Source organism: Echiichthys vipera, assembly GCF_963691815.1.
Source record: "Echiichthys vipera genome assembly, chromosome: 19".
NCBI classification, from domain to species: domain Eukaryota; kingdom Metazoa; phylum Chordata; class Actinopteri; order Perciformes; family Trachinidae; genus Echiichthys; species Echiichthys vipera.
Window position 1 is genome coordinate 23,983,847 of NC_139844.1, and position 11,818 is coordinate 23,995,664.

Genomic DNA, 11,818 nt, shown 5'->3' on the forward strand with positions numbered 1-11,818 from the left:
CACTTATGACCCTTATCAAACTTGACCATGGCAGAGTTGAACATGCAGTTTACCCAACACCTGATGATAATCTCATTGTGTCTGAATGATATTTCTTCTTCTCCAGTGATTCGTTTGTTTGTTCAGCTGCTTTTTTCTGACACTCGTAATGTTTTATAAAAGCAAAAGAAGCAAAAACAAATGTCCTGTTATCCCGTCCCAGGGACACACGGACCAAACACATGAAGTCAGAGCAGATAGGATCAGTCCTGGCAGCCTGAGACGTGACCTGATGTCCAGGCAGTAATTAAATATCATCTTCAGAATGACAAAAACAACGTGTCATTTATTATGTTAGTGTTTTAACGTGTTAGCAGCTCGGAGACACGCTGTAACCTTTCAGAGAGATGATTGGGATTTGAACCCTGTAGCTGCGTGTTTGTTTGTGCTTCGATGAACTGTGGACACAGAAGTGGACACTCAGTAAGAGTGGGTCGTCCTCCATTTGAGAGATCGGCAGTTCGATCCCCAGCTCCCCTGGTCCACATGTAGAAGTGTTCTTGGGCAAGACACTCACCCCCCCCCCCCTATCAGTGTGAATGGGTGAATGTGACAAGTAGTGTGAAAGCGAAGAAGACTAGAAAGGCGCTATAGAAGTACCAGTGCATTACCATTTATCATTTATTCTTCCTTAGCATTCATAAGGGCGCACTCACACTGTCCTTCCGCACCGCGCCAAAACAGGTTCGATGGGTAAAGTCTGGTTCCTTTGACCAGTGTGAGTGCAACCGCTCCGCGCCTAGCTGCGGCCAGCTGGCCGTCCACGGCCCGTTTGGGAGAGGTGGGCTTTTGTAAAGCACGTTTGCACATGTACGAGCACGAGCGTGCGCACGTGTACGAGCACGAGGCCTACAGTGGTTCTGAGGTCATTTCCTGTGCGCCTGTTGGGACGTAGATAAAAGAAGGAGGGACCATGCGCGGACATTTCAAACAATGGCGGTGAAAGGTTCACGTTGGTGTGATGCGGAGGTGGAGTGTTTACTGCAGATTTGGTCGATGAAAAGATTCAAAAACAGTCGACAAGACGCACAAAAACTCAGAGGTCTACGGAAAGATCTGGAAACAAAGCCACGCATCGCCATGACGTCATCAATGCGTGTGACGTGTTACGGCGTGATGACGTATAGGCAGCAAGAAGCATTCTCCGAGGCCCAGGTAGTGTGAGTACAAACGGGCCTGGAGGGGGGGACTAGGACCCTAAAGCACGGGGCGCGGGACGGAAGCACAGTGGGAGGGCGCCCTCAGAGTTGGTTTGATGCCCGACTCTCACCGTAACCTTTTGTTAGCTTAATGGTAGTTTTGATGCCTAAACCTAAATTACACCCAAAAACAACCGTTGCGATACTTCTGGTCTGTGAACTTGGTCGGTCGTCGCCTCCTGAACCTCATTAACAAGCTGCGATGCCATTTTCACCATTGAAGACTAAGGGCGCACTCCCACTGTGCCTCCGTCCCGTGCCCCAGCACGTTTCACGGCTAAAGTCTGGTTCCTTTGACCAGTGTGAGTGCAACCGTACCGCGTCTGGAGTGATTACAAGATGGTCTCCAAATAATTCCAATAGATTAAAACTTGGATCTTATTTCTGTAGATTCTTTGTGTTTTTAATAATGTTTATTATAAGTTTAATAAAAACACAATCCCGTTCCACAGACCCACTCCCTGACACTTATAGGTGGCTCAGAGCGCTGCCCCCGTCCTCAGACGTTCACTGCTCGCCGTCCGTGTCTTCTTTTCCAAACTGGGGGCCGTTTAATGTCGTCTGCTGTCGGTTACACGCTGACGATGGATAACCACCTCGTACAACCCCACGTAAAAAAGCAGAACTGAAAAACTGGGTTGCAGAAACCTCCTGGAGGGGTCCCGCCCCCTGGATTGGCGAGCGCTGGATGAAACAGCGTGCTCATAGACATGGAGCTCACAGCAGAGCGGCAGGAAACCCAGCCCGTCTCTTCCCACCACAACACTCACCGTGAGAGTGTGAGCGGGTGCATTAACAACCGAGCTGACACCCAGAGAGCCGCTCTTTATGATCTGAAGAAACAAACATTTAAAGTGAACCCTCTGCACCCTCATCCACAGCCACACCTAAAGGTCAGGACCCCACTCAAAAAGCCAGAGACTGGGCTCCGCGTTCAGGCCCGACCCCCCCAGAACCTCCCAATACAACAATAATAGGAGGTGTTCACTGCAAACACATGGAACAATGATCCGACACTGGCAGATATTTTCATGCTCCACAGTCACCTGGCCTGGAATAACACCGAGGAGCCTCACACAAACACACGTTCACCACGTTTACATGTGTTTTTGGAGAAAATAGACGATCCTGCTCCTCTGCACGAAGACTATTAATCCGCCCCTGAGCGCAGAACCAGCTCAGGCGTCTGAGGGCCCAATGAATTTTCCTGCCCCAGATAGTAAAAATGAAAGTGATCCAGAGCTTATGGTGTTGAGAGTAGATGTCGGATACTGCTATAATTGAACCAGTTGTAGTTCTCAGTGAATAACATGCAACACTGGAGACTCAGAGGGAACTGTGTCCTCCAGATAAGGGCCAAACAGAGCACTGGGACGTATTAAGATGCACGTATCAGTAAATGGTTGTCAGCTGTGAACGGCTACGGGTCGACTCTGGTTTGGTGTTCGTTGATCCATGTGATCAGAGCTCTCTGTCCTTGGTTTCCAGTCCCATCAGTTCCCTAAAGCGTTCTTCCCCCGGTTCAGGGAACAACCAGCTGACTGAGGTTCCCTGGTGTCCATGTGCGGGGGTTGAATGGTGAAATGAGGGAGTAACTCTTCCTCCGGTACAGTAGGTGGAGCTCCACCAACATCCAGCTGCTCTGAACACACCTTTATTTCCACCTTCACCTTTGTCACAATCACAGCGTGGGGAAAATGGCCGACTTTTGGACACAACCAGGACACAAACGCCTCTTCTTGGTAGTGATGCTGGTTGCCATGGTGACGTCTCCCTGGGTTTAAAGGGAACATTTGGCGTTTGAGAAACCAGAGTATGACCCTGACCCAAATATAATCCACAGACCGTATAGATAAAGGACGTAGCGTCTCCGTCTGGTCCGTTCTCTCATCTTGATCCAGTCGTCCTCGCCTACAGGAGTCTCCATCTTGTCAGACTTTGACTCCGCCCTCATTTCCTCTGACAAAAAAAGGGCATGTATGTGACGTTGGGGGGAGGGGCGTACGTCCATCTGGCTGACGTTTACCTCCGAGGAGAAGTGAGGGCCAGAGGCTAGCTGTCACTCAAGAGGCCACGCCCCTAATTATTCATAAACTTTAACCTCCAATAAAATAAAAACTAGCCCATCCCCCTCAGTGTTGTCATGGAGATATGACCTAAACACACAGACTAGAATGTTCTTTTGTCCTTAAACAGGTTTAATGATGCTGTGTAAACGGCCTGTTTAACATGGGGCTCAATGAGAAACTGCTCTGTTATGAAACCTGCCCCTAGTGGACACTCAGAGAACTGACGCTGACCGAGCTTCCTGATTGGACCAGGAAGTCTCTGTGGGCGGGGCTTAGTGTGATGTTTTTTTTTAAACTGCATGTAAACGCACTGACTGACTATTAAGTGACTTAATTTGCCATATAACTGTCAATAAAATGATGAAATCATGACTAAACGTCCGTGTGTGGTTCTTTCCGACCCCCGACTGCGTTAATTCTGTTCGAGGCTTGACGTGAAAAACAGAACCTCAGCGTTGCTACACACCGCCATTGTTGTCCCAGCTCTTAAGTACAGCGCTGCACAAGATGATAGTAATTACCTCAATGATTTAAGTGCCACTTAGGACTGAAGAATAGAGATTTGGCCACAACGCAAGCGGGTGGAGGTATGGAATTAGAGAAATATCATTGTTTACGGTGTGATCTCAGCAGCCAGCCAGGCACTAAGAGAGGGTTTGATCTGAGGTAATCACTGCTCCCAGGCTGCATGATGATAGAGAGAGACGAGAAAGAAGAGCGTCAAGCCCTGTGTGTGTGTGTGTGTGTGTGTGGTGTGTGTTCACAAAGCCTGTGTGTGTGTTGACATTCTTTGGGCTGCCCGGTCACACTCAGTACTCCTCTACGCCTTGCTTATGAGAACTGTAAATGCCGTCATGGGTTGCTTCTTCGTGTAATTGCCTTCTCAACTCCCTTTACGCGCACAGACACACACACACACCCACGCACACATGCATTGTATCGTATCGTGCCCTCCTTGCTCCATCAGTGTACAAACAACAGTGTAGACAGGGACCATTAGCAGGGAACGTAGAGCAGAGGAAACCACACTGAGGACAGATGTTTCAAACCAGCGCCGGTCGTAATTTGAACTCTCAACTCCACGGGGGAGCCTATTGTTTAGGAGTCTGCTCACTCAGGAAAAGTATCTACGCTCTAATAAAACTCTTTGTTTCAGATGAGTCGACCTCTGCAGGGTCTATAAGTGACAGATTTGACCAACCTTGAACGTGTCTGTGGGTTATTGTTGGTTTTTCAATCAAATCATCTCCAATACTCTCCGATACTTAGCTTGGGATTTCCATGGTTTACCTGAGTGAACTCCTAGAGGACACTTTAGCACACATTTTGGCTCCTAGAGGGGCACTAATGTGTCTTACAGGAGCCAAAACATGTGTCAAAGTGTCCTCTAGGAGCCAAAACGTGTGCTAAAGTGTCCTCTAGGAGCATAAACGTGTGCTAAAGTGTCCTCTAGGAGCCTAAACGTGTGTTAAAGTGTCCTCTAGGAGCCTAAACGTGTGCTAAACATAAACGTGTGTTAAAGTTTCCTCTAGGAGCATAAACGTGTGCTAAAGTGTCCTCTAGGAGCATAAACGTGTGTTAAAGTGTCCTCTAGGATACTAAACGTGTGTTAAAGTGTCCTCTAGGAGCATAAACGTGTGTTAAACATAAACGTGTGCTAAAGTGTCCTCTAGGAGCATAAACGTGTGTTAAAGTGTCCTCTAGGATACTAAACGTGTGTTAAAGTGTCCTCTAGGAGCATAAACGTGTTTTAAAGTGTCCTCTAGCAGCATAAACGTGTGCTAAAGTGTCCTCTAGGAGCCAAAACATGTGTTAAAGTGTCCTCAAGGAGCCAAAACATGTGTTAAAGTGCCCTCTAGGAGCCTAAACGTGTGTTAAAGCGTCCTCTAGGAGCCTAAACGTGTGTTAAAGCGTCCTCCAGGAGGTGTCATGTCATGGTGAAGTGGTGAAAACTCTTACGACAAGCTCTAGAGAGCGACCGGAGGAAGCGCGGACTCAAGCAGCCGTTAGGAGCTTTCTGTGCAGGGCGCAAACGTCCGATTATTTAAAGCCGATGTAAAGCATCACTTATTGTACATTATTTTGAATCTGCCGATGCAAATCACATATTTTAGAAAAAGCAAACAGTAACTAACGCTTATCTGAAAGTAAATACTGTCAATAAATAAAGCAACACTTCTTAGAAAGGCACACACGCACACACACACACGCACACACACAAGGACAAATGTACATGAACAGTTTGTATCCCGGTGTTTTGTTGTTGCTCTCAGGGACATCAGAGGAGCTGGGCCCTGCTGGCTTCCCTCCAGACAGTAATATAGAGCTGTTCCTCTGACCTCCTGTGTAACATTCCTGAAGGACATCCTGAAGACAAACAATGGCAGAGAACAAAGCTCGTCAACGGTTCCCAAGCTCCCCTCCGTCCCCACGCTCAACACTGACAATAACGCCAGGATGGACATGACACTGTGCTAACACTGGACCCCCTCGGACAACGTTCTGCCTCAGACACATCAGAAACATCAGTCACAGCTGGTTCGATCCGACTACACACATCAAGTTGTTAACAAGCATTTTAGGCTTCTTAACTCTGCTTTACTGCATCTTGGGTCACATTTGATACTTAGTTATATGTTAGTTAAACGTGTGTTAAAGTGTCCTCTAGGAGCATAAACGTGTGTTAAAGTGTCCTCTAGGAGCATAAACGTGTGCTAAAGTGTCCTCTAGGAGCATAAACGTGTGTTAAAGTGCCCTCTAGGAGCATAAACGTGTGTTAAAGTGTCCTCTAGGAGCATAAACATGTGCTAAAGTGTCCTCTAGGAGCATAAACGTGTGTTAAAGTGTCCTCTAGGAGCATAAACGTGTGTTAAAGTGTCCTCTAGGAGCATAAACATGTGCTAAAGTGTGAGCATAAACGTGTGTAAAAGTGTCCTCTAGGAGCATAAACGTGTGTTAAAGTGTCCTCTAGGAGCATAAACGTCTGTAAAAGTGTCCTCTAGGAGCATAAACGTGTGTTAAAGTGTCCTCTAGGAGCATAAACATGTGCTAAAGTGTCCTCTAGGAGCCTAAACGTGTGTTAAAGTGTCCTCTAGGAGCATAAACGTGTGTAAAAGTGTCCTCTAGGAGCATAAACGTGTGCTAAAGTGTCCTCTAGGAGCATAAACGTGTGTAAAAGTGTCCTCTAGGAGCATAAACGTGTGTTAAAGTGTCCTCTAGGAGCATAAACGTGTGCTAAAGTCTCCTCTAGGAGCTTAAACGTGTGCTAAAGTCTCCTCTAGGAGCATAAACGTGTGCTAAAGTCTCCTCTAGGAGCATACACGTGTGCTAAAGTGTCCTCTAGGAGCATAAACGTGTGCTAAAGTGTCCTCTAGGAGCATAAACGTGTGCTAAAGTGTCCTCTAGGAGCATAAACGTGTGTTAGAGTGTCCTCTAGGAGCATAAACGTGTGCTAAAGTGTCCTCTAGGAGCCTAAACGTGTGTTAAAGTGTCCTCTAGGAGCATAAACGTGTGCTAAAGTGTCCTCTAGGAGCCTAAACGTGTGTTAAAGTGTCCTCTAGGAGCATAAACGTGTGCTAAAGTGTCCTCTAGGAGCCTAAACGTGTGTTAAAGTGTCCTCTAGGAGCCTAAACGTGTGTTAAAGTGTCCTCTAGGAGCATAAACCTGTGTTAAAGTGTCCTCCTCAATGGTAAGGATGCTCTATATGTGCCCTTTTACTTCCTTTTTCGCCCCTGCCCTTCAAAAAGTCTATGCACGCCTCTGTTCCTGATCTATAATTCCCCTTCCCTCTGTCAGCCTCTTTCATGTTTGCTCGGTTCCCCTCTTCGTTTTTCTGAAGGCTGCGTGATGATGACTCCACTTGGACAGACAGTGAAACACAGGAAATCTACCAGGGTAATGATTTAACTCAAACACCACCCCCACTGGATACAGACATGACATGGTTCCCTTCATGCACAGATCATTGAACAGGCTTCACACACACACACACACACACACACACACACACACACACACACACACACACACACACACACACACACACACACACACACACACACACACACACACACACACACACACACACACACACACACACACACACACACACACACACACACACACACACACACACACACACACACACACACACACTCTTTGGGATGTGTGAGTAAGTATCAGGACTCCAAACTAAAAGTAGACAGTCCCGAGAGATGTGGTCTGCGTTGGCATGCGTTTGCGTGCTACATGCGTGACCGCGCGGCTCCTCCTGTGAGATCCAGGAACATTGAGGAAACTTGATTAGGGACGTCTGCACACAACAGGTCACCGCAAGAACACAGCGCCGCCATCTGCTTCCGTTTGTCAGACGCACGACACAGATCTTATCTCCGCTTTCTCATCACTGCGGAGGAAGATTAGCCTTTGATTGATACGCAATCAAACCTAAAGGATTGATCTTTGAGCGAGGATGGTTGTGTTTGTCCGTGCATCTGTCCGCTCATCAACCACTTTGGTCCAGACTGTGAAATCTCAACATCTTCTTTTCGGATTAAGGTGGAATTCTGAGGATGTATCCTACCGACTTGTTCCCTGGCGTTTGTCCAGACAGCTGAAACTATTCCAGTAAGAACCAGCATCCATTGCGGCGCTGTTGCAGGTGTTCCTTCCTGCCGCTCAGTGGACAGCGGTGGGAGGAGTCTGATGGCGAGATGCTTGTGACCAATTTGGGACGATTGAGTCCGTTGCTGAAAGGCAAAACCTCGTTTGTAATGCTTTATATTAATGTACTCGTAATAAGAGGGCGACACGGTGATGTGGTGGTTAGCACTGTCGCCTCACAGCGAGAGGGTTCCTGGTTTGAATCCCGGCTGGGGCCCTTCTGTGTGGAGTTTGCATGTTGTCCCCGTGTCTGCGTGGGTTTTCTCCGGGTTCTCCGGTTTCCTCCCACAGTCCAAAGACGTGCAGGTGTTCGGTTCATTGATGACTCTAAATCACCCGTAGGTGTGAATGGTTGTCTGTCTCTGTTCGTCTCTATGTGTCCTGTGATAGACTGGCGTCCTGTCCAGGGTGGACCCCGCCTCACGCCCGATGTCAGCTGGGATTGGCTCCAGCCCCCCGAGACCCCGACAGGGACAAGAGGTTGGAGATGAATGAATGAATAGGAATGAGTTAATAGGTAACAAGGCCTCAGAAGATGCTTATTGAAATGATTATGTGTTAAAGAGACCATATGAATGTTAGTAATAGCATCATAAACATGTTTATTGTTAGATTATAAACATTTATAAGCCTTTATGAAGAACATATTATTATGAAATACTGGTGCAAACTCATCCCAGGGTCTTTTTCTGCAAATACACTCATCAAAGAAACCATGGAGTAACAACTATTAAGGTAGAAATCCAGGAGAGATGCTAACAGCCGGACGTGGCTAACAGTGGTTAGCTTGGGGCAGTACGGTGAAGGCATTCAAAGGTCTTTTTTAACCACTAATGCTGCTGAAAATAACAGCAAACCTCTGAAGCAGCATGAGAAGAGTCCCTACACACACAACAAAGCAGCAACAGCGTCGAGCGTTTAGTTTTGCTGCTCCCAACACATCGAACGTCTCCAACATGACTTGAAAATGGTGGATCTCACTGTCTGAAGCCTTTGGATCGAAGCTTAAAGACAAAATGCGTGAGACACTCGGTCAGAGCCTGTGTTTCTGATTTGTGCTCCACAGTCAAGATTCTGCACTTTACCTGTAAATCAATTTGCACGTTTTGAATCCTTGTTCTCTTTTAAACTGATACTTTATCAGGTAACGCTGCTGCAACGTCCTTACACACAAAACAAAGCAGCAAGGTTCAACAATCCAACCTCAAAGAACAACTGTTCACAAACGTCCTCCTGTGACTCCAACGACTGTGGTTCAGACTCAATAGAGCACTAACAAAGTCCAGACCTACTTCTACCAACGACTGGACCAGGACCAGGACCAGGCTGGGACTGGACCAGCACTAACAAAGTCCAGACCTACTTCCACCAACGACTGTCACTCTAACGACAGTCGTTGGCACTTGGAGCACAAAGGGTTCCAGTGACATCATCGGCCTTGTGAGAGGTTAAAGACCTGGATCTCCACACCAGATAGTTGGACCAGTCCCAGCCTGGTCCTGGTCCTGGTCCTGGTCCAGTCCCGTCCTGGTCCTGGTCCTGGACCAGTCCCAGCCTGGTCCTGATCCTGGTCCTGGTCCTGGTCAGATGTGTACATGAACTGATGAAGCCTCTTGGATGAGAGGTGAAACGTCTTCCTGACAAAGAACCAAGTCCAGTTGCTTTGGACTGAAATTGCTTTGAGGAGAACGACGACCTGGACACACGAGAACATTCACAGACTTAAAGCAGCATCAGCGTAGTTAGTGAAGCCAGAGTTTATTAAAAGAGTGTTTTAAAGACTTACCTACTGGCCCCTGTACCAGCTCCTCTCATAGTAAAGTCCATTACAGTGGATTACTTGAGTTTAGTTAATGACTTCACTGTCAGCTACTGAATTAACATTTAAAACATATAAAGTGGAACAGTTCCCTCTGAAACAGTGCTGCAAAAACACCAGGCTGCTTCAAAGGTGCACGTTGGTTTAGCACTTGAGTTACGGACTTTGATGCGAACACCTGACACAAAAACATGTCGGCTGTTTTGTCAGGTTGGCGTGTTGCTGCTCTCGCTCACAGAGAAGATCTGGATTTAATGGACTCTCCCTTCTATTTATTTGACTTGACACATCTGCTCCCACAGCCGCGTCCGAAGATGAGAGGCTGTTTATTGACGCAGGGAGCCATCTGCCCCGCCGGAGAGCTCCGGTATCCCCTCCCCAGCAGCTTTCAGAGGGGCCTCTGACAGGACGACAACAACAGTAAGGTGAATCCTTTCCCTTCGACTCGGATAACAGCGCAGCCACCGCTGAGCTCTGGCTCCACGCTGCTGCGCCCCGCTGAAGCAGCAGGTGCCGGGGTGCAGAGAACAACAGCAGAGACTGTTATTCACGGCTGAAACGAAGCTCTCCCCCTCCTCGCCTCTACCTGCTGCAGCCGCCCGAGGAAGGACGCACGGGAGGAGGTGCACAGTGCGAGCCGCGTAAGGCTAAAGGCCGACCCCGGCGGACCGACCGCAGGCTTCATTCTACCCTCGGATATCTGATCTCTGGAAGACAAACGGGACGGGACTACCTACAGTGTGTTTGCACGGAGAAATGAGAGACTGCTCCGCTTTTATTCTCACAGATTCACGACAACATCCCGGAGCATCCCGCTGGACGAGGCTTTTGTATTTTGTATTTGTATTTATTTGTTCCTTTTGTGAAAACGCCCGTTCATTACATTGATTAACATGAATTAAAAGAGCAGAGAAGAAGAAAACACTACTTATATTTGTTTCCGACAGAACACAAACACGTCATGACGTCCCCTGATCTCCCCGACTCTCGCACAGTTCTCACCACACTAAATATTATGTTTTTGTGCGTCTTGTCGACTGTTTTTGAATCTTTTCATCGACCAAATCTGCAGTAAACACTCCACCTCCGCATCACACCAACGTGAACCTTTCGCCGCCATTGTTTGAAATGTCCGCGCATGGTCCCTCCTTCTTTTTTCTACGTCCCAACAGGCGCACAGGAAGTGACCTCAGAACCGCCGTAGGCCTCGTGCTCGAACACGTGCGCACGCTCGTGCTCGTACACGTGCAAACATGCTTTACTAAAGCCCACCTCTCCCAAACGGGCCGTGGACGGCAAGCGTGCCGCTCCTAGACGTGGTACGGTTGCACTCACACTGGTCAAAGGAACCAGACTTTAGCCATGAAACGTGCTGGGGCACGGTACGGAGGAACAGTGGGAGTGCGCCCTAAGACAGCGTCCATATTCATGAGCTGTTTAGCATACGCCATATATGGAAGACAGTGGAAGGACACTGGACGGAGATCATCCCCGCACAAGTCACTGCAGGTGGGGATTGATCTGCATCTATAAAGGAACGATCGAGTGCAAATGTGCAGTGTTATAAACGGGGCCCTGGTGAATCACAGCGTGGGGAGTTGCAGGAGTTTTTTTTACTCCTGCCGCTGTAGTGGAGGCTGTGTGCATCACAGACGGCCCACCCTGGCAGTTTCCTTGTTAGTGCTGGAGATTTAAACCACGCAACCCTGATTCAGGAGATTAACTCTGTCCAACCAGAGGAGAGGACAAGTTAGAGTTGGTCTACACAAACGAGGACTCCACCATTGTATATCTGTAACATCAGTCAGCATGAGGTGCTCTGAGCAGCTAGTTTTGAGCCACAGCTTGGAACACCTTCACGTTGGTCATCAATGCGTGTGACGTGTTACGGCGTGATGACGTATAGGCAGCAAGAAGCATTCTCCGAGGCCCAGGTAGTGTGAGTACAAACGGGCCTGGAGGGGGGGACAAGGACCCTAAAGCACGGGGCACGGGACGGAGGAACAGTGGGAGGGCGCCCCAGGTCACGT